Source organism: Limanda limanda, chromosome 23, assembly GCF_963576545.1.
Source record: "Limanda limanda chromosome 23, fLimLim1.1, whole genome shotgun sequence".
NCBI lineage: Eukaryota > Metazoa > Chordata > Actinopteri > Pleuronectiformes > Pleuronectidae > Limanda > Limanda limanda.
The window spans coordinates 3,712,759-3,737,099 of record NC_083658.1 but is presented as its reverse complement, the minus strand read 5'-3'; the positions used below and the strand labels follow the sequence as shown (position 1 = coordinate 3,737,099).

The window sequence follows — 24,341 nt, the reverse complement described above, 5'->3', positions numbered from 1 at the left end:
ACTGCGGACACGTCCAGGATTACAAGCAAGGACTTGCCTCATATTGGAAGATGCTGCAGGTTAAATACTGGGACGTGTGAGCTCCTCCACAGCAGTGAAAGTAAAGGAGAATTCCAAAACAGCCGAAAGATCAGTCGTCAGATATGAGGACACGTAGGGTTTCAAGGAAAATGATTGAAATTCACAAAAAGACGGCGTTTTGCAAAACTGCTGCTGGCTGCTGTGGGAGAGGGAGCAGAATATATAACAGTTCCTGAGCTGAACTTTATATATAGTGCTATTAATAATATAAGGAATCAAAAAGCAAAGGTTTTCTAAATATATATAATATATTTATGTGTGTGGTTTACAAAGCACAGTTCAGTTTAAGAACCACTGCCTGTAACATGTTAATGACACATTGTGAACCTTATCGGACATTTTAACCATTTCATTGATTTACCTGTTTATCCATTTATTCTGGAATCCTACTGGAGGATGAAGGCTCTTCTCAGTAATTATCCGTCTGTGCAGAACTTTAATTTTCCCTCTAATTCCCTCTGAGCTCGATCATTATTTTCAATTTAACTGCTAATGACCTTCACGTGTACCCGGTTGATTAGAGGTGTCATAACGTACTGAAGATCGGCCGAACCAGACTAATTTTGCAGCAACAGTCGATTAGAAAACTGCAAAAAACCCAGTGAACTAAGTAATTATGAGAACGTGTGGAAGGAATCGGTGAAGACGGGAGAGGAGCAAGGACACAGACAATAAGTAACAGCAAAGTAAAGACAGGCCGTCTGCACTTCTTTATATTTTGCCGGCGGCGTCGTGTAGAAATGACATCGTGAATCTTCCCTTTGCGGTGACTGTCCTGCTTACTGTGACAGAAATCTCCTCTCCTGCATCCATCATGCATTATTACAATGATGGCTGCCACGTCCAGGTCCCAGCTCCTGCATCTCAAATGCATTAGTGTCGGCAGTGAGACAGAAAAAAGTAGGAATGACCCCGAAAAAGAAAAGAAAAGAGGAAAAAAATAAACACAATACTTCTGTGTAATAAAGAAATTCACTTATCAATCTCCTGAAACAACCTCCTCCTAACATTGTCCCTTGATTTGTCATTTTAAGCTCCCTCGCTCTGGGTTTATATTTTACATTCACTGTCCCCCCCCCCCCACACACACACACACACCCATTCCCTCACATTTCATTCTCGTTCTCTCGGGTTCTCATTCTCCTCCCCTTGTCTATCTCGCTCTCATCCCATCCTTCTCTTCCCTCGGCCCTCACAGAGTCATCCTCCCCTCCACACCAGTACGTGTTTGTCTGTGTGTGTGTGTGTGTGTGTTTGTGTGTGTGTGTGTTTGTGTGTGTGTGTGTGAGGGAGTAGATGTGATGTTAGGAATAGGTTACGAACAGAGTGTGGGTGTAGATGACAAATGAAGAAATGACACTTGAAAACACACATAAAAGAAAAGAAAAGAAAACAAGGCACCAAAAGGCAAATGAATTGAATATTAATATGCTGGAAAAGAGGCAACACACACTTTCTCCTTCTTGTCCCTGCCCACTCAAACCCATTAGAAATCTCTCTCTTGTCCATTTAAAAGCCTCCTTCATATTTCCAGTATGCTCTAAATTGATGTTCCTATGATTACAGCTCCCAGACGACCTCCTTGAACATTCGAACCTGGTCTATACTTATCATTTAAGAATCATCACAAGTGTACACACACTGACGCAAGGTGACAAATGTGTATTCCAGTCAGAGACTCCATCCAGAGCAGCTGTGTTTTGTGTTTTGTTTTTTTCCGTTTTACAGCAAATCTATTCTGCTTGCTGTGGTCGTTGCTGTTGATCGCACACGTGCTGCCCTCAAATCTAAAGAGCGAGCTGCAGGGGATGTTGGATTTGACCTTTGGCCTCTCGGTGGAGGGTTGGAATGAAAAAAGAATATTCCTTTAAGCATTGCTTTTCAGCCGCATCTGTCTGAAACAAGATGCTGATTTGCGAGACGCAGCCTGAGGACGTCTGTTTGGGACTTCTGATGTTCGGCTGTTTGACCTCACACAGTGTTTCTCCTCGTATCGTCTCTCCGGCTGTGGTCACCGAATCGTATTTGACACTTGAAGGGCTCTGGAGGCTCTGCTGTAGTAATACAAGTTGAAGAATGAACCGCCTTAGCACAGGAAATGACTTACACTATTCTTGTTGAACATAAATAGAAGTAGATAGTTTAAACTTAATGAGTCAGTGTCTCAGAATCTAATTTAACAAACAGGATAAACACACAGGAGAGGGTTTGTTTGAACCTCTACGTCTTTGATGGCCCCTCCAAACTATTTGTGGAGGGGAAATAAAAAAGTGTGCTTGCGCTGCTTTTGAGAAATGAAACAGTACATTTTTAAATGCATGCCTCATCTCCCCACTACCTCCAAATGACTCGTTTTGCTTTTAATTGTTTGTGCACACTGGTGCGAGCAGAACCAACAACTCTGCTCCATTAGTTCTGAAGTGCTCAGTTTTACACATCAGGTAAAATGTGATTATTTTATGAAATAATGAAGGAATGTGTTTGTGGTGCATGCACGACCTAGAAGCCCGATGATAATATTAAACCGTAACTACTACCACAAAGGTGATGTCACTGCTTAACAGTGAGACGTGTGTTATTTATTTCTGAAATACCAGAGCCTGGTGAAAACTGCAAAAGAGATGTTGGATATTTGTGTCAAACTAGAAGCCTTCATTCTGATAAATGGCTTTTCACACAATGAGTCACAGTCTACATTCTCACTCTGCAGGCCCCGCCCCCTTCTCCGAGGCCATAAAGGTGGAAGGATACGTGGTCAATTATTGATTGGTGTTAAATTATTTCGCTAATTCGATTTATCCTCACTATTAGAAAGCTCGTCACGATGTTCTCAATAATCACTTAAACTTACTGTGACTGCACAGTTTGACTGAGGATGAGAGTGAAAAAAAGATAACTTACAGAAAACTGAATTTACAAGTTCTCAAAGGGGATGAATATTTGGTCATTTTGGTTTAAAGAGGATATCCCCTCATACCGGTGGAGCCTGGGTGTTAGATTTACAATTAGTTTACACATCACACCCCATGTGAACTCATCCGCCGACTGGTCCCAAGTCATCACACCAGCTCATACTGATAATGTCTGTGTCCCTTTTAATTAACATGCTTTCGGTGTGTAAAACATCTACTTCCTGCTTTCTGGGGGAGAGGAGGAAAAAAGAAAACCCTTGTGTGATGAACCACAACACAGACACAATAGTGTTTGGGGTAATGAGGGGCAGCGGGTTCCCTGCATCTGCCGACTAATACGGTGAGTGTGAAATCACAGGCACACTCAGTCCTGATTTCAAGATTCCTTTTCCTTTCATCCTCGTCCAACCAAAACTGGGATTTGCACACACACACACACACGCACACACACACACACACACGCACACAAACACACCATTAACACACACATATGCCAGAGACACACCAGCACACATACACACATCCGTGACAAATATGCACATTATATGAATGTCAACCCTACAACATAGGGGTAGAAATTATTATTATTATACACACACAAGTTTCATCTTCAGAAAAACCGGGATGGCAGTGAGTACAATGACCTCTACCAGCATGTGACCAGAATGCCAAACACAGCTGACTCATTCCTCACATGTGTGTGTGTGTCCGTGCTTGTGTGCGTACGTGTGTACGTGTGTGTGTGTGTGTTTCAGTGTTTTCTAAACCAGACTTCTCTGGATGACTCATTCTGTTTTCTCCCAAACTAAGGAGGGGTTATCTTTAAATTAGAAACACACTGTAGCCAGAGATTAGAGTTAAGACAGGAGTAGGCTGTAAATCTGAGAATAATAAATCTATAAGAAAGACATCAAGTCTAAGTGTAACTAAGCGTGTCTGCCTCATGCTTCTGTCGGGGGGGGGGGGGACACACACTGAACTTGACTATCAGTGCTCCTGCAGATTACAGCCTGGGTAAGTATAGCATCTTTTAGTCGTGTCTTGACAATCCTCACCCACACTCAGCTGCAGCCTCACTCAGCTCCGCAGCCACGAGCTGCTGCGTGCATCACATCCAAATTCATGGTTCAATTAGAAATACATTAGTGTGTTTGACTTGGGAGACGTCTGAAATGTTTTGGATTTGTTACCTTAACTTCTGCTCGTACGGTATAAACATGACAGGTTTTATTGGTTTATTTACCAGCAATGATTTCACATCTGTTTTATCTGTGGATTATTTTCTTGAGTGATCCTCTGTTAGTGTTACTGTTCAAAAATTCTGATGCTGCTCATTTCACATACTATTTTTCATCTGCAGAACACGCAGCGTATGAACCGTTTGCTCTGCGTCCCCCGTGTCAGACAGAATCCCACCAACAGCTCTGGAAACACATCAGGAGCCGGCGCTTTCGACATGTCAGCTCGTGTAATTGAATTTTCTAACCGGTCCTGCGGGGTGACTCGAACTGTAAATCACACAGGAAGAGAGGAGACGTGATGGGTGGTAACTTGTCCGACTGATACGAGGACGGGAGACGGTTAAAGACACTTTACATCTCTGCGAGTGGGCGAACAGCTGACTGAAAAGGAGCGCTCCGTACAAATTGCATTTCCTTACTTCCACCCAGCGACCACTTATCTTCATTCTCCAAGTGTCTGGATTTCACAGTCAAAGTGACATAAATAATTGCAATGTCTTGCTTTTCCTGGCAGAAGCCGGTGGCAGATGAATAACTGCTTTGAGTCGCTGCTATGTTTTTTTCCCACTGAAATCAGACATCGGTTGACTGACTGACAGTTGACTAATTCATGGTGAAGAATTACTAAATGATGCACTCAGCAGTTTTACTTTCAAGAACCAGAGAGTGTGACCTGGGTTACAAGGTCCGCGTGTCAGGTTCACTGTCCATCAGCCAATTAATTAGAGGACAGTTATAACAGCTAGTAATCAATGGATTAAATTAGAGGAAATTCTACTCAAATAAATGTGATACTTTGAAACCTCTGCTCTCCTCCACATATATGTTTGCATGTACTAATAAATGCGCCTGTGCAGACTGATGTGTGTGCAGAGTTGGTATTTGAAATTCATCTGCTGAAGGCGAAGTTCACCAAAACATGTCAGAGGGATTTATGACATCACAACTAGTCTGGAAGCCAATCACAGACCGATAGTGTGATGAGGAGAGTTGAAACCTTCAGGTCACACACACACACTTGCACACACACACGCACACACACACACACACACACAGACACACACACAGACACATTTCACAGTGCCAGCCACAAGAAGAAGGATGGAATGGGAATACTCCTTAATTTATCAGCAAGCTAAACAAAGCTAAACTGTAGTTTAGCTTTAATCTGCATGACTCTAAATTCTTCCAAAACAGGTGCTTGCAGGTTGTGTTCACTCCTCTGTCTTTTGGCAACAGCTGTTTCCCCACCTTAGTGTCCCTTGTTCAAAAGAATGGGATGAATGGAAAACCCCCAAAACAAATTGCCCGTGGCCACTGGGAGTCAAAAAACACATTGTCCAATCTGAGAAGTGTATCTGGACTTGTTGAGGTGGTTTTATTCTCTTCATTTTCAATCCAGCTCAGACAATAGAAGGTTCATGTTGGTGCAAATAAAACGGGTGAATGTGTTTGTGTGTCATCAAAAAGAAGGAACCGCTTCCAAGGAGAGAAACAATCCTGTTTCTGAAACAAACACCAGATTATCATATATATTGTCCTTGGAGAAGCTGTGATGAATGATTGCTGAAGGGTACATTATGTGTGGACTGCATTTATTTACAAATTCATGCTTGAAGAAGAGAAGAAGGGAGAGGAAATCCTTAGGAAGCAAAAGCTCGGAATGAAATGTCCCTGACTTGCTGCACGTACAACCAGCCTGGACAACCCTGCTCTGATCACTAGTGTTTCCTAAAGGTGACTCTTCTCCACACACTCGGAGGGATGTGATGCTTCTCGTCATAAGATAACTTCGGCCATTAATTTGAATGCATTTCACTGAGGTACAGCAACATCTGCTGGGGGAAGTTCCTTTTTACTTTCATTGAAAACATCACATCTGTCGAGTATTGGCATCAACCCATGTGTGAATGTCCTGAGTGCATGAACCTGCCTGACCTACCTCCACGCAGCACAACTTGAATTAGCATTTAGATTTGAAGTTGCAACAAGGCAATGCTAGTGGCCTGTATTAGTGTGTACTGGAATGTTGACATGAATCACCAGAGCAGATGATCTACCCGGGACACATGGACGAGTTTGAGGGTTGGAGCTAATATTGTGATATTTTATTGCACTTAAATCGGACAATTTGTCATTCGGCTTTCTTTGGGGTAAATTACAGTAAATTAGTTTGTTAGACGTCTTATTTTAACTTGGTCACATGAGTCTTGTTGCCCATATCAGGATCCAGGGACCATATTTGTCGGGCTGTGACACATTAGCTGAACAGCATCCAGTTCCAATTCATGTCTTTTATATAGGAGGTGTTTGAATGAAATGGAGGAAACACTGGGTGCAGGTTTTGGTATAAAGGTATGTAAATTGCACATGACATGTTGTAGCGTGTGCTGGTATCAGCAGCTGACACTTGAATAAAGTACAAGTTGTGGTTGGTAAATAAAACTAAGCTCAGTTTCCTGACTCGGTGGCAGATCAGCGTATATTCCTGAAGAGCCTCTTTTTATGGTTTGCTGAGTAGCAAATCACACTCAGACACGACGCCACTTCGCCGCCAGCCGTCTCTTCCACTCTCGTTTCCCATATTTCTCACACGCGCCTGTCGCCGACGAACCCTCCGTCTTCTGCCGTAACTTGTTTGCTCTGCCCTCCTGTCCCCGTCTGAACTTTCCTTTTCCCCTCACTCATTTTCCTTTTCTTCTTCCCTTCCTTCTTTCTTCAGATCCATTTCTCCTGGCCACTCTCGCTTTTCATTTTCCCCCCCTCCTATAATCGTACTTTCTCCCATCTGCTGTCTCACCACGTTTTAGTTTCCTGAGGCCTGTGTGTGTGTGTGTGTGTGTGTGTGTGTGTGTGTGTGTGTGTGTGTGTGTGTGTGTGTGTGTGTGTGTGTGTGACAGACTCATCTATCTAGGGTGGGGTACTCATTATGCTTTGGTGAGTTTGGATGGATGACTAGGAGATTTGGTCTCTCTCTCTCTCTTCCTAGCCTGCCTATATCTCACCCTCTTTTTCTCCTTCCCTCTCTTTGTGATGGTTAGAGGGGATCAGATGGACGGGATGGACAGATGATGAGAGAAGAGAGGAACAGACAGGAGGGAGGGTGGAAAGAGAAGAGAGGTGGGGAGGGGAGAAGCGACACGTTGACTGAGGAACAGAATAGAGCAAGGGAGGGAAGAGGAAGGGAAGGGAAGAGAGAACAGGAAACGGAAGAAGAGATGAGAGAAAGTAAAGAAGAGGAGGAGACGAGAAGACGATCTCTAGCCTGTGTCCCTGTAGCTGTGGCCATTCACGCAGACACACACAAATGTGAAGAAACAAGCGCACGTACGCTGGCACGCACATTCACTTAAGTCTCCATCACCACGGCAACGGCACACCTCTAGCACCCTCCCAATCAACTTTGAAAATAGGAATAGAAGGGATGTGTCGGCACGCACCAAACACACACAGCACAAATAAACACTGAAATGTAATTAGAGTTCAATTTAAAGTGAGTGATTCAGTCCCGTTGGGAGAGCGACTAACTGAGTTACAGGACAACAAAGTGCACCACAAGACAATTAGGCAGCAAAGACAAAAGACACGCACCAAAGTGCATTTCAGGTAAAAAAAAATATCCCTTTTTTTCTTTAAACAATTCAACTACAGTGTGTAGAATCAGAACAAACACAGAAACCTGTGCGGCCTTTGGGTTTTTCTTAATCCGAGCTTCACCCACCAGACTCTCCTGAGAGATCGGACGTGGCGGGAACAACCTTTGCGTGTTTGTGTGTCTGGGCCTGAATCTCAGATGTAAAAGGAAATGCCTCAAAAATTGTCTGGGAGGAAATAACAGGACACAGGCCTGTGTTAAAGGTGATGGAGGAAGATGGAACAAAAACACAACCATTTGTTTCCTTCTTTTCATTTTCTCCTAAGAAACACTGCAGCATTACCCTTCCACTTCAGGGTCTAATTCCAGTGGATTAAGTTGATGCCAATTACTCAGTTTAGCTCTTCTCACTGGAGATCATTCACCATAAGAACAGATGCTCAGTGGGAATGAACAGGATTTTGAGGAGGTTGTTTTGAGTTGCTCTAAGTTCACAGAAAGGTGCCATAGAACTTGCAACCACCTTCTTCACCTCTCTCAGTTTCTTTCAGTCTCAAAAGGAGGTGGAATGAATTCTCATTACAGACGTTGTGTTATTTGCTTCATGGATATTCAAGTTGCTATAATATCAGATAAAGCAGACTGAACGTCAACAACTTGACAAAAGCTTATGCTATGGATGGATGGAAAGTCTGCCTTAATAATATGGAATGTACATCCCTGGACCATGCCTCTTCTTTTCAGAGAGCCAGATTGAAATGAGACTGGATTTGCATGTGATTGTTTAGGTGAGTGGCAGGAGCACATGGAGGTTTGACCTGAAGGAGTCCGGCTGTATCTCGGCTGTAGATGCATCAGAGTCGGGCGTCCTTGCCATAAAGTGATTTTCCAAGTGTGAGAAAGAGCTTTTCCATCTCTCTTGTGAGTGATCACAGTGTATGGTCGTGAGTTCAATGCACCTGCAGTGTCTATGCAGGGAACAGATGGGGAATGGGATCGATAGTGAAGAGACGGGGGAGCTGTCTTACCTTAGCCAACTGTGAGTTTACCCATTTTGTGAAAGTCTTTTTCTGAACGTCCTCTCTTTCATCTACCGGAGAAAGAAAACACAGAGAAAGAAGAGTCAGGAGAAGGAGCTGTACGTGCTGTGTGTGTGTGAGTGTGTGTGTCTGTTTGTGTGTGTGTGTGTGTGTGTGTGTGTGTGTGTGTGTGTATGTGTGTGTGTGTGTGTATGGGCCATGTCAAGGAACATAAACTGCAGGAACACATACACACACACACCTCTACCACTACAAATCAGATTCCATCTCTCTGACGGACTGGTTGACAATTTAAACATGTTGTTGTGCCTCTTTGTATATATGAATACAAGCTTGTCTCTCTCAAACACACACACACACACACACACACACACACACACACACACACAGGAAAGCCAGTGGTGCTCAGCACGATAAGAGGGGCTTCACGAATCTTGCTCACGGCTAATTGTATCCTCATCATATCAATCAGCTCGCCACTTATTCTCCTCTCAGCCGCCACCGTCACATGACCAAACAAAAACATCCAACCTTCCTGACTGAAATGCTAACTTCCTTTGGTTGATTCTTCTCAAAAAAGCATCTGTAATATACAAGGAGAAGATTCACTGAGATGCTGAATGATGATATTCAGGGAGGAACCCTCTCAGGAATCAATAGTGTTTCATAAACGGCCCCACGACAGATACATTATCTTCCACTGTACGTGTGTTTCTTTTATTTGTAGCAGAACAATATTAGTGTGACCTGTGAAATCCATTACAATGCAAATGACGACGTGATGACTGTAATAACGCCTCTCGCCCGCCTCCCTCATTTGACTGGAAATGGGGTCAGTTCCCATTACTACGATAATAAATTACACTCTCATCCTGAAAAGGAACATCAGGTTAAATATTATACCAGCCGAACTAACAGAACGCTGTCAGTGTGTGTGTGTGTGTGTGTGTGTGTGTGTGTGTGTGTGTGTGTGTGTTTAAGAGTGTTGACACCGGCCAGGCACTGACTAATGGAGCTGATAATGAAACTTCTCCTTTAATTAAAAGGTCCCATGTTGAGCAGTGCACTGTAGTGAGTGGCTGGACACACACACACACTATCTCACACACAGACACACACAAACACACACACACATGAAGGTACGTACACAAACACAAAAGCATGCAGTCTCAAGCACACACACACGGATACGATGTGAGATAATGGCAAACTGAGCAGTGAAGCGTGAATGAATCATGTAGCAAACAACCTCATCTAAAGCAGGTAATCCATCCACATATGTGAGTTTGTGTTTGTGTGTGTGTGTGTGTGTTTGTGTGTGTCACAGTTTTCCCATGATGCTCTGTCTTGATTTGCATCTTTCTGCGTTAATGCTGTGTGCAGTGCAGTGTTTAATGATTGTATTTTCACATGGGTGTGTATGTGATGGACTGTTCCTGGCCGTCCTGTATCCTGAAAAAATACTTTAAAGTTATTCAATCAGTATTTTTAAGCTCCATTTACACGCTTACACGTACTTGCATTAGTACGTGTAAGCTCTCTCCCTTCACCTGAGCATGTACTTGCAAAGATGCAGGAGGAGCAGAGACTGAAGGAGAGGGAGCCACGATCAATAGTCCATTTAAAGTATTGTTTTGCTTCTGAAACCTCTGTCTCTCTCTCACAGACACACACACACACAGCATTAGCATTGGCACACACAGATATACTCATAACACTTGCATACAACCACAACTCCAACATTTACAGCCTAATCTTGGTTTGCAGAGGGGACAGGAAGAACAGAAAGAGAGGAGGTCAAGGGGTTGGTGGTGAAGAGAAGGAGGGAAATCATACAAACAAGAGAAAAAACACACACACACACACGTACACACACAGCTTAGGGGATAAATAAAAACAGAAAGAATAGAAAGGGATTTAAAGACAGAGAGCTGACAAAGAGACCAAGGACAAAAACCTGCAGGACACAGAGTGAAAGACAGAAAAGAAGATGGAGGATCTGTCTCAAACAGGTTCTCGACACCTGAGGCAGGGACAGACGAGGATCTGTGTGACAGAAGTCAGTCACAATGCCAAACTTTGTGTGTGGAGCTTGCGTGATGTCCTCGTGCCTGTGTGGATTTCCTTCAGGCGACTCTACACAGCCCATGGGAATGACAGTGAGTGTTAATGGTTGTTTGTCTCCATGTCTCTCAGCCCTGTGATGGACTGGAGACCTGCTCAGGGTGAACCAGCCTTCGTGCCCAATGAGCCGACCCCAGCTGACCCTGTAGGACGAGCTGATACAAGTATATCAGGATGTGGCTAATGGAGGAGGAGATGGATGGATGTTTTAACGGCTGCAAGACTTCAGTTAGCATAGTCACTTCATCAGAGGAAGACATGCGACCAGAACATTCTGTCTGTTCTGACTGAAAATGCAGAGCACAGAGAAAACCTCCAGGAAAACAATGTATGTTCATATCTTCTGTGACTATACTATCCCACAGCTCCATTTTCTTCTGGCTCCTAAGTAAGAGCCATCATTTGTTTTGACAAAATCTGGAGGTTAACAGGTTACACTACAAAGTGGCTTGTAAATACCGGCCTGCAGCATCTCAACTCATACATTATAATCAATCCTTGTCCTGATCAAAAGATAGTTATTCTCTCTAAATCTGCTTTCTCTGAGATGTACTCAGAGAAAATGAGCTGAGCTCATGTAGAGCACCATATCTCAGCCCCGCCTGTCTTTCATGTTGATATCACAGAGCAATCACTTCAAAAGTATTGGAGCGACTTCAGCACTGAGTAAGTGGCTTCAACAACAGTATACGACTCCCTTATCAGCTCACTGGGAAGATTACATAATGTGTGTGATAGTAAGAGGAAAAAAACAGAGAGGAACAACAAGCGTTAACAAACCCCATGAGGCAGGGAGGGACTTACAGGCTGGAACTCAGTAACACTACAGGACTTTTTTAATCAGCTTCAGTAGTCACGACACATTGTGTTAACTTACACTAAATCTTTCAGTCAGCGTTTCTTTTCTGCCAAAACCGGCAACTTTAAGCCTGAGCAAGGAATCCGCTGGTCGTTCCAATAAAGTTTATTCAAACAAGACGACCTCAACAGTTCTGACAGGCAGCAGCACTTTCAGTGGAAAGTACGAGGAGCAATGTGGAGCTGCAGATTGTTGTGAGATGCAGATAATCGTATACGTCTGTTTAGTTTTATATCACAGCACAGCCTCGTTCAAACTAAACCTTTAGCCACATGTAAAATAATACTCCAGGAACCTTATAAGCTCAATACACTTTATACTGGATCTTTTGACAGCAGCTATGGGAGAAGTGGAACTCTGACAGGCCAGATTAAATGCTGGTTATTAAAATGAATGTATTTTCTAATGGAATGTTAGGGCCACTTAAATAAGTTATAGTTGTAATATTACGACAGTAAAGTTGTCACTTTACAAGGGACAAAAAAGCCGTAATTTTAAAGATTAAAATTCCAATTTTACGAGAATAAAGTCATGATATTAAATTATGACTTTATTCTCATAAAAATACAACATAATTATTTTTTCTTTTCTTCAAAATGGCCTCAATACTCTCTCTTACTAATTGAAGATTTACTATCTGATATAAATGTGTATTTTGTATTTCTGTGCCCAATTATTATTCCATATTTACTGACACACACTAGTCAAGCACAAACATAGTGAGTCACTCCATTTATCAAATGCAAAGTCCAGTTAAGTGACAGTCGACGAGTTCTGTCAGTTGCTTGCAGCCGCCCGGTTCTCAAAAGCAGCTCTTAGCAGCACTATTTAAGAGAACTCCAGGTAATGAGATGAGACATTTAGTGGATATGGCCCCTGGTGGTTACTCAGTGGAAAGATGCAGGCCAGGATGTGTGGTTGTACTGAGGTAAACAGGATAAGAACCTGTCGTTACCTGCTGAGTCCCTGGACAGCTCCACGTTCAGCACCCTGGACAGCGCCCGTGACACATAGGGGCTAATTGGTGGATTTCAGATGAACAGGTTTTTCCAACTGTGTTCAACATTATATAATTTTGAAATACCATGTTGTATGTTTGTATGTGTGGATTATATATTCATGCACCACTTAAGAAAAATCCATACTTGATAACACTGGGTCAAACATATTTTTCTAGCAATTATCGCTGTCAAATAAACGTCGTTAAGAATATTAGGAAGCATAAGAAAAACTAGTTTGTACCTCAGAATTGTACTTAAACACAGTTTCTGGAGGCATTCTTTGGTTTGTGTTTGTATATATATATATATATATATATATACATATATAAACAATATTGCTGACTGTTACCATACACTGCCTCTGATGAAGGAAAAAGCGGATATTTAAAACCACAAATAAAATCTTCCCCATCACATGTTGCTGGAGGAAAAACAGATCAAATGATTAAACCCTTCAGAGGCGCCGGAGTCATTGTTGTTCTTCGTAATGACTTTTGCTTTCAAAAGGACAAAAAGAACACTTTGCCCCAGGAAATGATTACGAAGCCATAAATACATTTCCAACTTAAATCATTGCCTCCCATTTACATCTGAGGCGCTCAGCAGATGCTCACGCAGAGGACGACTCGCTGAAAGTGCAACAGTAAAATCAGTTTAAGACTTTGGCTCATCAAGATATCAAACAGCCAAACTTCAGATGAGAAAAAGACGAGATAGAAAGCAAAAAAGTCCCTTGTAATATTGTATTATGGCAAATCAATAGCCAGATTAGAATCATGCTGAAGCCATAGCGAGTTGTCTCTGGATATTATGTATCTCAACCTGGACAGAATCAAGAGCCTCAGAGAGTTTTTAAAAGAAAATCAAGTGTGAGTCTCAGACCTCCTCCATGGACACTGGTGGTGGTCTCTCAGCTGCACCATTAGTAGACATGAGTTCAGCTGCTGTAGGTGGGAAGCTACTATTTGAGCCACCGTCACAATGTGTTTAAAGCTTTCATGTTGAGCTCCAGCAGGGACTGAGGAAATGAGGTCCCCAGAGAGGAGCCACACAGCCCAGGCCCTGTCTCTCACACAGTGCGCTTTGAAATAAAGAAGAGGAACTCTCAAAGTCTGGCCTAGATTTTTCTCTGCTCTGTCCCCAAGTCTGTTCACCTGTTGGTTAAAATAAGTCTGCAGCTACAGGGAAGTGTAACACACTTTTTTCCAGCAAGCATCAGCTTCCAATGTCCTGTCCTGTTCTATAATGTTTCTAAGCCTGTGTTTTATTCTGAAAACTTTCACAGTAAAAACTGCACAAACCAGCATTATAAACTGTTGTGGCCAAACTAGATGGTTATCAGAATCAGAATCAGAATTCTTTTATTTGCCAAATATATTTCACATACAGGAAATCCCCAGTTCTGTTTTAATACATTCAACTTAGATTACAACTCCAGTTGACTGTTTTAAAAGAACGAGATGTGGAGCAGATTATCAGATGAAGAAATCTGGAAAGAATTAACATGGACGTCCAACTCTTTAACTTTGTATATATGACAGCAAATAAGGAAAAACATGATAGGTCCCCTATTAAGATGAAAAATCACCAATCAAGTAATCTGTTTTCCAGCCACATTTATTTTCTACCACTTTATCTGGTGATTATTAAGCAGAAGGGCAGTTGAGGTTGAAAATTAAACTATTAATCTCCGTATATATTAGCTGTAATTTCTCCCACAGCTAATATAACACATAATGTTATCCTCCTCTGCCCTGCAAATGAATTTGACATCACACAAAGGGTGATGCTTCTTTATCTCCCAGCCTGCACAGGCTGCTGCTGCTGCTGCTGCGATACACTTGATTTATAATCATACGGCTATAAATCTTTGTAATTATAACTCATCCAGTGGAATTTTACACTCAAGAAAAACGTTATTAAATTCCCCCAAAATAATACGCTGCAAAGTTGTGTTTACGGTTCAGCTGTTACCATGGCAGCCCTTCCCTAGCAGAACTGTATTCCAGCCAAAAAAGCCAAGATCACACTCAAATGAACTGATAATTAAACCGAGTCTGACGCTTAATGTCATCTATACGTCACACGTCTGCCTGGAGATTACAAAGAACCTGTCCTCGTCCTCTTAAGATGTAAAGCTAATACACTGGGATGCGTGTGATCGATGGAAACATTCATTCTAACTGTCTGATCCATCATCTGAGGCCAGTCTCAACACGCCTGTCACCGTCCTAATGGAGCTCAGTGAATGTGTAAGCAAAGAAGCCCCACCAGGGCAAACAAGCCATCCATCTCTCCGCCGGCGGCGTGGCCCGGTGCAACAGCCGCTGTTTGGGCACCCGACTGCCTAGCAACGGTCACGGCCATTAGCCACGGAAAGAATCTGTGACCAGATCCAATCAGATCGGGGTCATTACTGGGAGATGAGACGAAGAAGAAAGTGACGGAGCAGGGGGAGACGGAGAAGGAGCTGGGGGAGCTGGTGGAGAGAGGGGAGGTGGGTGAAGAGGGAAGAGAAGGAGGGAGGGAGAGAGAGACTGAATGATGAGGAAAAGAAAAGTGAGGAAGCCAGAAAGAGAAGGGAGAGCAGGGGGGAGAGAACGAGATGATGAGAAAGTGAGAGGCATTAATGACAGGCTTGTGTCAGCCTCAATGTCAATTAGCAGCACACACACACACACACACACACTCACACATTTAAACTAATGCCAGCATGAGTTAGTCCCGCACACCCTCCCTCTCTCTCTTTATTTCTGAAACTCACACACTCACACACACCTCCACACCTCCACACACCTCCATTCACTGTCATTTTGCCAGAAAGTAGATACTACAGGCAGCCTCAGACCGAAAAAGAGGTGTGTGCGTATGCGTGTGTGTGTGCGTGTGCGTGTGTGTCTGTGTGTGTGTGTGTGTGTGTGTGTGTGTGTGTGTGTGTGTGTGTGTGTTTGTGTGCTGCCACAGATGTACTCCAGCCTTTTCCTCTTCAGCTGGAGAGACACAGATGGGCTGAACCACTGCTACCCATTTTCTGTGTGTATAAATGTGTGTACGTGTCTTTGTGTGTGTCTGTCTGATGCTGTCCAGGGAGAAAATACATTTACCAGCTCCAAAATGTAGAGCTGATACCCATCACTGCAGCCAGAGAGCAGGAGGAAGACAAAGACTGGAGGAGGAGGAGGAGGAGGAGGAGGAGGAGGAGGAGGAGGACAGCAGCACAAGGAAATGGGGGAGGAATGGTGAAAAGGCAAATTTATGGCAAGAAAAACTTGCCTAAGTGGATTTTTCTGTCACTCAGGGACTCAGGATTAGTTAAGGGAAAAGTTTTATGAAGGAAACTGCTGCTGTTATAAAATGAATGTTGATGAGCGTGACACAGAGAAATAAGAAATACAGGGAATGTGTGAGAGAAAGATGAATAAAGACTCTTTCCCATTGGATTAACCCTGTTATACTCAACATCCACACCCCCACTGGTGGAATATACAGCGCAGGGTGAGACGAGTGTGTGTGTAGGAAAGTGTGTGGAAAGGTGCAACTTCTAACTGTGTCGGTGTGTGTCTGAGTGTGTATATACTGTAGGTCTGTGTGTGTGTCACCCGCAGCAAACAGAGTAAGAGCAGAAAATGGGACTCGAGGGCAGCGATATTTGATTATGCTGCTTTTTCTGAAAAAATGTCGATGTCAACAAACTGGCAAACACACACCTACACACACACACACACACACACACACACACACACACACACAGCAGCGGGAATCTAAAGATGCTGAGAAACTAAAGTACCTAAAGCTGTTTCACACCTGCTAAAGCAGAACAAGGCTCCTGCTCCTTCACTTCTCTATACATCACTCGTTCAATTCGAATCTATCAGTGATTAAACCAACTGAGATACTGTTAATAAAACACATGAGTGCAGTTGTGCAGCAAAGCAGTTGTGCAGCAAAGCAGTTGTGCGGTAAAGCACAATCTACAGTAACTACAGTAATTTAGAGAGTAAGACTGGCCATGCGTTAAGCCATTTTGCCATTGTGTGTGTGTGTGTGTGTGTGTGTGTGTGTGTCACTTTGTGAATCACATGACACAACTCCCACCTGTTCCAGATTAACCCAGTGGGCTCCTTTGCCAGGTAAGGATTAACCTACAAACGCAGATTAAGCACAGACACAAGCGGACACAGGGAGCTGTCAGGCAGAAAGTGTCTCTGTCACACACACACACACACACAGACACACACACACACACACACACACACACACACACACACACACACACACACAGTCCTGGGATAGAAAAGGTGCAGTAGAAAGATATGCAGAAAAAACGGGGGAAGATTGAAACAAACCCAGTCACACAGTGTCATGATAATTTCTGTTTCTAGAATACAAAGGACGACTCTCCTCCACGAGATACTTTCTGATTCCCCACTGCTCCGCTCCTCCATCTCCCATCTCTGTCCCACCAGTTCATGTCTTCATAAACGCAGACTCTCTTATAATTACCACTTCTCTAAAGAAAGTTAATCTTTCCTCCTGCTGGGTTTTATGAGACAGGAAGCCTTGGAGGGCTTTTCTCCGCTCTGTCTCTCTTTCCGTCAAGTCGTTTCAAACACTAAACAGAAGCGTTGCATAAATGTCACCTTTTCAGATATTTGCACACACACACTCACACACACACACACGCACACACACACACACACACACACACACACATCCCTCCTCAGACTGAAGTCTATGTCAACTTTCTATTCAAATGCAAGATATGAAAAGTGAAGTTGAGGGCTCTTTGCTCGACCTGCAGGTTTGCTTCACTGCAACTGTCAATCTCTCTGCCAGTGTTCTGACTCGTCTCTGTTTCCATCCTGCTCAAACTTCCCCGCTCTTAACTTATTTTCGCCATCCAAGAGTGGATCTCTGTGTTCTGTCAGCCCTGTAGGTGAGAAACATGTTCAAATCTGCATTGAACAGGGGTTACTGGTATTTGCAATCAGGAAATTTGCACAAATCCAAAAACTGATTCTAGCAATCTGGAATACAGGAAAGCAAAATGACTTGCTCATGGGAATTTGAGACGACGGTGAAGAGGCATTTTCTTCAACGCATGACTTCCATTAGGTTTCACATAAGAGCCTGCATGAAAACCCACAATCTGCCATGCACGGCTCTGCACAGACCTGTTTAGACATGCAGAATGGACAGGCGTAACCTCAGGCCTAATGGAGAGTGCCGGCCTAATTGAGTCCATCTCCGTGAGCTCGCAATCACTTTCCACTGACCTTCACGTCTTCTTCAACAACTTGTGTTTTATCCGCTGCAGGAGCAGACGTTTTTTAATGGACTTTCGAAGATGCCACTCAAGAAACCCTTCAAAAAGCTGCAGAGAAAATGGTAAGTTCCATCAAAAGAAAACACATAAGTATATAACCAAAGACACAAATGTCAGTGTGTCCAGAGATCAGGAAAAGAGAGGGAGCTATGGAGCCGGAATCCCACATAAGAGAGTGATGGTCGGATAAAAATTAATGTATACAAAATTAATTCGAACTCAATATTTTATCTTGACACTTTCATATTCCAAATACTTAATGATATATTTCTCTCAAGTTTAACTTTTGCTGATTTCGATTCCAGAGCAATGACCCATTCAGTTTCTCTCACTTTAAGTCGTGGAGTGCCTGAAATGGGACGACGGGCAGGAAACAGCGAGAATATCTCCTGGTGTGTTCAGCTGTGAAACTCTAATATCAATCTGAGAAATGCTCACGTGTAGGACAGGAGGGAAGAGTCGCACGGCCCAGGGATGCTCTAGGTTAGGAGAATTTCTTTTTTTTTTAAAGTCACAGTTCTAAATGTAGAACAAACCCTGTCAGAAATTACCGATATCAAAATGAACTCCCTGGTACACACGCCTCTTGCTCTTTAGATGGATGAGGGAGACGATTGGTTGTGTAATCTCTGAAAGGATTTCAACGTCTTTAAGTTGTGTTTATGTGACCGGAAGAAGTGACGGGTACAACTTGATTTGTGTCGACAATTGAGACGCATTTTATTCCTCGGGAGTAAAAGTAGAGCTGCTCAACCTCAACAAGACAAGTGGATATGAGGAGTATCTTTTTATCTTCATGGTCTGATATACAACTCCTATTTGAAAATAACATAATGGTGGACACTACACTGAAGTGCCAAGTGTCTCAGCTTTAATTTGAGTAGGTTTCCATCAGTATAGAGAGAACTGTGTGTGTGAAATATAGCTGTTGTAACACAGCTCCCACGTTGCAGGGGCTTAAAAGTAATTGGACACTTGGCTACAAAAAGGTTTCCTGGGCAGCTGTGTCGCTGGTTCATGCACAGCCGAGCTCACAATTGGCTCCGAGTTTAGCCCGAGGGGACGTTGTCTGGCAACTTGTGGAGGGAGGAGGAGAACATGCGAGAGACAACAGTAGTTCATTACTTCATTAATTTGACAATATGGTCTCCAACTGCACCTCTATATTAGTTAGGGCGGCAATTATCGATTAATCCAGATTATTCTCTGGATTAATTCATGAGCTGTTTGGTCCAAAAAATGTCGATCTGTCTCTCTTCAAATGTCAAAGATATTCACTTTACTGTCATTAGAGGAGCAAAGAAACCAAAAAATATTCAAATGCTTAATGCTAAAATTCAATAATTTAAAAAAACCACTCAGATCTATTAGAATTTTGAAGTTTAATTTGAATAGTTGCAGATGAGTGGATTACAGATTGATTCATTGATTGGATGCTGCAGCCCTGATGTTATTAGGGCTGCAGCTGCAGGTGACAGGTTCACACATTCCTAAGTCTGCAGATAATAAATGAGGCAAAGGTGCAGTTATTAAAGCCATTTTTTAATTATTGGATAAATGATTAAATATGCAATTTGCAAAAGCACAGATGTTATTTTAGGGGTTTCACCGACGCCAGGAGAGCAACTTAAAGGCAAAACAAATACAAATTGCTTAGAATTTAATACAAAATCCTTATAAACAACCCCAGAACCGCCATCCTAACAGTTACCACTGTCTCCGTATGAAAGCTGCAAGTAAACATTAAGTGCAGGAAGCGTCTCTTTAATTTGATTCCAGAGTAAATGTACTGACTATCACCCTTTGTAACAACATAAGCCACCACAAACAACTCTTATTCAAACACTGTGGTGCACACACTCACTCCGAGCACTCATTAGGCCTGAAGTGTCCTCAGGGAACGACACAGGCTCAAGAATGTAGTTTGTGTTATTATTTGTGTACATGAAGAGTGTATATTGCTGGTGATAATCTGGCGTTCCCCCTGTGGTGATTGTAGTACAGCTCTTAAATCTTTTGTTTTGTTTTCCTCTCACCATTCCACTTGAAGCATCTGCGTTCGCTCCTGTACTCGTGTGATTGCTCGGGGGAGATTTGCAGTGAAAACAGATGACGTGAAGGTACAGCTGCCGGTGCTACATCACGCAACATATGGAGGCGCACGGGGAAGAGAAAACACACACACGCACGATGCCAAAATTTGTATAGCGCAAAAACAAATATGCACAGGCAGGCTTGTCGGAGCCAAGATCCACACTTTGCTTCCTCTCACCTTCATCCCTTCTCTCTAATGTGTTTCCCCTGTCTCCTCCTCTCCCTCTATCATCTTGCTTTTCTTTTAACTCTCGCTCATCTCACTTTCCCAAACACATCCTCTTCTTCTCCTCCTCCTCCTCCTCCTCCTCCTCCTCCTCCTCCTCCTCCTCCTCCTCCTCCTCCTCTCTATCCCCCTCACTAGCTATTCCCCCAGAGGCTTCAGTCAAAAGACCAATTTGCTTCCTGATTTTCACATCTCTAGACCCTAATTGGCTTGAAGGGATCTGAGGGGGATTTGCGAAAGGGGCGGAGCTGAACAAGGCGCCGACTGCCTCCTCTTCTAAACGTGGACACAGAGAAGTGACTTCATAAATCCCCCAAACTGTAACTGCAGCATGACGCCTGTCAGCCGTAACCGGCTTTGTTTACACTTTGCTTTATTGGATTTAAGACTTTTGACTTCACACGCAGTGGAAGAATGTTTTTAACCCACTTCTATGAAATTTAGTGCTCGGGCCGTTGGCCAAGGAACGATTGATTCGATTTAGATGGTGGACGGAGTATGTTTGTAGGGTCAGGAAATCAATTTAACTTAAATTTGAATTTAAAGGGAATGCAAGTCGAGGCCAAACACTCTCTCTGGGCGTGACAGAAACAGAGAGGGAATCATATCACCATATGTATGTGAGTGGCTCTACAAGCTTAAACTGAATCATAACATCAGTCAGCTTCATTTCTGAGTTTGATTCCTCATCTTCTGATCTGTCACAGCTCTCCTGGGTTCATAATAGAAAAGCCGAGTTGATGTAGAGTGTTTCTCTTGAATAATATATAACATAACAAGAAACTGCAGTTCAGTAATCAGCTCCGACAAGTCCCATAAAGCATGGAAAAGCCCGTCTTTGATTACTCTGTAACCACGGAGCGAGACAGAGGTCTCCTGTTTCCTTAATCCTATTTGTCAGTGTATACCATACCAGGAGGAGATTTCTGCATCAATGTTAAGAAACGTTGAATACAAAAGAGGAGCGTCTTTTGCAGCGTGTGCGACTGATTGTCTCTTTTTAAAGTCTCCAAACAGGAGACATGAGATTGATAAATCAGAGCGGTTGGTTATTTTGCTGCTGAAAACTATTAGTTCTCCACCGAACAAAGCCAAATATATGCTCGACGAGAAGCCACTGGGCTGTGAAACAGAATCCAATCCACGGGCTGTCATACACAGCAAAATAGGCAATCAGGAAGAATAAAGGGAACAGAGAGCGACACACGCACACAGAGCAAGGCCGTGTGCTGAGGTCCTCCTGCCTGCTGGGAAGTGTCTACTTCAACACAGAATAGCATCTACTGAGTTCATGTCAAATTCTGCCTGCCTGCCGAAGAAGAGAAAAACCAACAGGCCTCCAACGCAGGCAAGATTCTCTCCTGGCCGACGTGTCAATGTGTTCAGAAACACAATCAGACTCAACAAGAGGAAAATATCTTACGACGAGTGAGCAATAAATATGACACTATTTTCAATAAACGTACGTCGTTACAAGTTGTCAGAAGTAGTTAAAAGTAAAAGCCCTTACATACGTACTTATGCAGTTCCTAGATGAGATGCCACCGCAGCAGGTTTAAATCTGCCAGCCCACAAACCACATTAGTCTATTATTTAGTCTCTCTTTGGCCTTGACATCCACAACCTGCCCTCCTCCCGGCTCCTGCTCTTTTTTATGCACAGGTAAGAGGACTGCAGGGAGCAAACAAGAACAGTCCCACAGCTGATTTGCAATAGCCAGTGTGAGAGTGGGCAAAAAAATAAAAGTTGAATAATAAAAAAGAAGGTTGCTGGCATTGTTTTCACCGTGTGTGTGTGTGTGTGTGTGTGTTTGTGTGGTGGGCACTAGCGATGAGTGGGTTCTGACTGTTTTGACAGGTGTTTATTTGTGTGTCTGTCTGCAAACGCATCACAACTGTGCAGGAGACAGCTCCAAAACTTTACAAGTGTGTAGTTGAGATCCGAACGAAGGCCGAGTTCGGGATCAACCTGTCTCTGCCCGACTCTCTCCCCCTGCTTCGTGTCTCTCGCTCGATCGTATCCATCCACATGAAGGCAGAAATCAAGTTCTTACGTATAAACCTGATTCCCTGGCTGCACTGTGACCGTTCAAAGGGAAAAATTGTTCCCTTACTCCTTCAGTTACAGTCAGCAGCTGAAGGGAACAACCACCACTAACTGACATCAAACTTTTTGACAGCTCATCACGATTTCCCAACAACAGTGTGCATTCTTTCTACCTCCTCTCCTGCCCTCTATATTTGAAGCGTATGTATTATGATGAAGATTTTGGGAGGATGCTTCTCAGGCTGCCGTTGCAAAGCGGGAGCTGGATGCACTGGTTTTGTGTAAGTGGCCCCAGTGGGAGCAGAACCAGCCCCGGGGGGAGTGGGTGACGCTGCACCTCCAGTGTTGAGTCAAACAAGATGAGAACTCCTCTCTCTGTCCTCCATCTTTGAAGTGTTATTTCAACTTCTCCCCCTGTGTTCACCTCCATAAATTTCACTCCCCTTTCTTTTCCACGCAGCAGCCATGTCAGTGGTTGGAGTCAGGAGGCCGGGCTGACATTTTGTTGCTCTCCTAATCACATAATGTTCCTCTGAAGGAGCCTGCTGGAGAAGGCAGTGGGTGACTGATAGGCGAGCTTTTGCAGCGCGAGGAAATTACACCGGTGCAGAGCAATTTAACTCTGAGCAGCATTGTGCTTAGGTAGAACCGCAAATCAATCTTGTGTCCCACCTCTCTCTCTTTCCTCTCTCTCTCTCTCTCTGAAATGACAGTGTATACGCTCTCTCTCCTTCGGCTGGAAACTGAGAGACGGACCGGCCTGCAGGTCACTGTGATCACTCTTTTTTCTGTGTGTGTGATCTGTCTCGATATTGCATCAGCACTGTCACACATTCCAATTACAAACCATGTGATTCTCTAACTGCGCTGGATCATTTCAATGCTCCACCCGTTCCTCTTTCTCTTCGATGTTTACATTTACTTAAAGTCTGTCACTTCGCCCCCTGAGCCGGATTCGTCCCCATGTCGGGGAATAAATGGAAAGCCGACACATTTTGTTTCTTTCTAGGGACAAATGAGCGTTTCAGATATGTCATTTTATTTCCCCGGCTGGTGTTAAACGAGAGAAGCCAGTGAAAGAGAAGGAGGTGGGGGGGGAAGCTACTCCACTTTTCATCTTTTCCCCGCTGCCCTGCATCTACTGCTCACATGTTCTCTCTCTCTCGAATCCCTTATCAGCTCGCCTTGCTTTTCTTTTACACACACACACACACACACACACATCGTCTCCACTCTCCACCTTTCACCCTCACCCCACGTCACTTTCTCCCTCCCCATGACTTCCCCTCCATCGCTCTCTCTATCATTCCCTTTCCCTCTTGCTCAGCTGAGAAATACTGTAACGGAGCCTTTTAAAAAACACCGGCGCTCTTGCCAAGAGAGGAGAAGAGAAACCGCGCTGCAAGTTGCTTCATCGTGAAATATCTCCTCCACTTCAACTGCCTACAATCAGCTCTGTCAAGCCCTTCATGAAAGCCTCCCTGCTGCTCTCTCCATCCTCCCCACCGTCCCGATCTATCTTGTTAATCTCTTTTATTACTCTTCCTCCATCTTCATCTCTTCCACAGTTAATCTCACTATCTTTCTCTTCCTCCCTGGCCTCTCCATCTAAAGGGGTGCAGCAGTAAACGTATTGTTTCCTGTAAAAAATGGCATCAAAATGTAATAATTATATTTATGAGGGCTCGTATTACTACGTCGAGCACTACATAACTTTATACATCCCATACAGATGGATGACATGACAGCTCCCAAAACTTGAGGCCATATATGAATGATGATATTTTTAGGGACTG

The 24,341-nt window shown here is 43.5% G+C and overlaps 1 protein-coding gene across 1 annotated transcript in view; it reads right to left on the bottom strand.

Moving 5' to 3' along the window:
* The window catches only part of LOC132996975 (dystrophin-like), a 138,417-nt gene that overhangs the window by 77,980 nt on the left and 36,096 nt on the right, over positions 1–24,341 (bottom strand). The gene's annotated exons all lie outside the window — the stretch shown is intronic.